Below are 3,935 nucleotides of genomic sequence, written 5' to 3'. Positions count from 1 at the left end.
GTGGTCGCGGGTATTTAAAATCTGCACCGTAGGATACAAATCGGGCAGCCTGGGTAACTCGCTGGTTTGAAGTGTGTCGGATCTAATCCGGACCGTAGATACTAGATCGGATGGCTCACGTGGCTAGATACCCCTTCGTCGATCCCGTTTTATAAAAGAGACCCTATACTTTCACAGAATCAATCGGTTGTCCATGCCTTGTGTAAAGTATTTACATCCGTGCCCCGAAAATTATAAAACAACCCCTAAACTCTGTGATATTAGTGGTCGCAGTCCAGGAATTAAAGAAAATAGGAAAAGAGATTTAGAAATCGATTTTGAGTATAAAAATAAATCCAGAACTTATTTAATTCATATTAAATTCATTTTAGCTCCAAATTAATTTATTCTAGAGACATTAATTTTGTTGTAATGTTGTCTAGCACTTAGTACCTCTGTTTAGCAATGAAACATGAATTAGAAATGTTCATTTGAATTACTCTATTCTAGGTGCTTAATAACTTCAGAAATTCATATATAACTTAATAACTGTAACTCCGAATTTAGTAATTCTTGTTCCTACGATCTCGTAGCGGCGTGTAGAATATTATTACGCAGCTTATTCTTATGTTTGGTGTGATGTTAATTTTGCCTATACCATCTTTGTCTGTATTGCTATGTTTAGCAGTGAGGACACGTGCCGTCTGAAGAGCAAGTTAGTACTTAGAATCTCAAGTCACAGGCAAGTTGTGCCCTTGATCACTTCTTTTTACCCAGTCATGTTCTGATTAATCATAATGAGCTGCATAGGTTAATTTTGATGGGACCCAATAGGTTACCCTAGTTTGACTATCTTTATACCTTGTTCACCACTGAATTTTTGGGTAGTACCTGCTATTGCTTTATATGGTTTTGGGTATAGAGATACATTTTATTCATGATTATCTTTTATTATCAGTTATTATTTACTGTTCATGATAAGATCATTATGTTAATTGGAACATGGAGAACCACCCGGGAAAACAGTGCTACCACAAGGGTTTAATGGGACGCCCTTGGCTGATTAATTAGGAAAGCTAGTGGATGACTACCTTACCCGAAAGGGGCAAGGGAAGTAGGGGAGTGGTCAGTGTAGGGAGGCCCTTGGGATGATTTTGCTGCGATGGCGGTCATGCGAGGGATTCCTGCATTGGAGCTTCCTATAAACTATAGCGGGTTTTCTGAAGCTAGTGGAACTTTGTAAAGGCCTCGTAGTGTTACCCTGCCTCGCCTCCTCGGTAGAGGTGTATGGGATTGGCCGTCTCTTGGCAGATGGGTAACATGACTTGTGGGTAAAGATGTGCAACCTCTGCAGAGTGTAAAACTGGTATACTAGCCGTGCTCACGGTCATGAGCAGCTCGGACACTCACATGAGTAAATTATGGAACTTAAATTCAATTTGTCATATGCATTGCATTGCAGGTGTTGTTGTTACTTTTGTTCTACTGCTTAATTGGGTTGGTATTTACTTATACTTAGTAACTGCTAATAAAATTTTGACCAACTTTAAAAGCAATGCTCAGCTCTAACCATCCTCTTTGGTAAGCCTTACACTTCACATGAGCTCCCACCTTTGGCAAGTTCATGCACATTATTCCCCACAACTTGTTGAGCAATGAACGTATGTGAGCTCACTCTTGCTGTCTCACACCCCCCACAGGTCAAGAACAGGTACCACAGGATGAGGCGAATGAAGGATGCTGTGACGAGTTCGTGAGAGGTCTAGGTCGTCGTCTCCCAGTCAACTTTGGGTTGCTGGACCGTTGTCTCCTTATAATGTAATTATTCATTTATTTTGTATAGAACTCCTGTTATTTAGTAAAGATGTGACATTCAATCTTGTGCCATGATTCATCATATGTGTGAGACTTGGTCCCAGCACACCTGGTGATTATGTTCGCGCCCGGGTCTTGGTGCCCCGAAACCCGGGTGTGACAAAAGTGGTATCAGAGGAATGTTGACTGTAGGACGAAACCTAGATAGAACTGGACAACCATTATCTACTTACCTCTGCTACTCTGATTCTTTTCTATACTTTTCTTAATCTTTTCTCATCTATTTCCGCTTTACTCTGATTACTCTTACCTTTTCCTTCTAAAGACAAATGTGGATTTCACACTTTGAAATCATGTGCCTAAAGTGACTTTAGGAATAGGAGACCTAATCTTAGGAACAAAAAAAACAAAACTATTTTTTTGTATCTATTAACTTGAATGTTTGTTCTTATGATACTTGTCTGATTTGGATCTTTGATTGAGCGTGATGAGTTGTGGAGTAGTGTTCACAATTGCATCTACTTAGGCATAAAATATATATATATATATAAGATAACTAATTAAACTTAGATTGTCCTTCATTAAAAATGTATCGAGCTTAATAGATCCACCCTATCTTAAAAGACTCTCTCTTATCTAAATAGATCCATCTCAATTTAACATATTCTCTCTTATCTTATTAGATTCATCTTATCTTGAAAAGATTTTATCTTATCCTAATAAATCTAACTGACCTCAAAAGATTCTACCTTGTCCTTATGGATTCATCTTGCCCTAATTAGTATATTTATCCCACTCTAGAATAACAACCATGAGCTAATCCAAAATTTATTTAGATCTTATCTAGTCTAAAATAGTCATATCAATTTACTCTAGATCTGGTCCAATCTAATAGATTAATCTAACCTAACAAAGGCTAACCTTAGGTTGAGCTACTCTAATGTAAGTTGCTTAACAGGTTAGTTAATTTTGGTAAAATAGATTCGACTCTACTCCTATAGAAAATGTTTTATCTTAGTTCATTTTACACCAAATAAAGAACCACCAACCAACTCAACCATGAGTAGAAGATCTAACTCAACCCGTAGAATCATGATGAGTTGCATAATCTATCTATCCCCACCTAACATTAAACAAACTTTTGATCTACATCATGTAGTCTATCATCCATATCTATCTTAACCATATTTCCTAACCCCGATGATATGCACTCACCGTGAATCAATGAGACCAAGACCGGAGGAGAAAAGATCAACCTCGTCAAGGGAGGAGAGAAGTAAAACTCGATCTTCAGTTGTATTACCACCCAACAAGGAGTTCTTTCTCACTGGAAACTTTCTTATCCCAGGTTATTTTTGCCCTAACCTATCCATCTCTTATCCCACATAATATGTAGCTGGATACCTATGCTCTCCCAATCATCCACTATTGAATATAAAAAATGAGACTCTAAATTTCGAACCAATTATAGACTAAAAGATGAATTACAAACCAATCTTTGTATCCCTTTTCTTACAAATCTCGAGGACGAGATTTCTGTTAAGGGGGGTAGGATTTGTAAAGCCCCAAAATTTATATAAAAAAATATAATAAAATTAATAAATTAATAAATAAAATAGTAAATTCCGATATCTCAACTTATATTTGAGCTTTGAATTTTTAGAATTGAATTCCGAAACCAAGAATGAATGTAGAAAAGAAGTAAAAGAAACTTTGTGTCCATTGGGAAATTTGGGATTTAAATAAAAAACAGAAAAGAAGACATCCCTGCGTTATGGGCCGAATTCCCCTCGGACCGGCCCATTCCTAACCGTGCGCTCATGGGCAGGCTTGTGATGCTGACATGCGGACCCCACTCGGCGGTCTCACCTCATACACCAACCTGCGCTGTCGCTAACGGTGGGCCGCCTTGGCAGGGTCGTCATCTTCCTCGAACCGAACACCGGAGAAACGCAACAGAATACCGTATTGCGCGCTGAGATCCCGATTCACCGCAACAACCTCGTCAATCCGGCCGGAACCAAACTGCTGCTTCCCCTGCGCATATAAGTGAATGTCTGTAACCCCATTGTCGTGCACGGTCGATAGAATCCGCGGGAATGCGAGAACCTGAGAAAGCGCAACGAAGAAGAGAAAGAAGA

The sequence above is a fragment of the Zea mays genome, chromosome 9 (genome assembly GCF_902167145.1).
Source record: "Zea mays cultivar B73 chromosome 9, Zm-B73-REFERENCE-NAM-5.0, whole genome shotgun sequence".
NCBI classification, from domain to species: domain Eukaryota; kingdom Viridiplantae; phylum Streptophyta; class Magnoliopsida; order Poales; family Poaceae; genus Zea; species Zea mays.
This window is presented reverse-complemented; position numbering follows the sequence as displayed.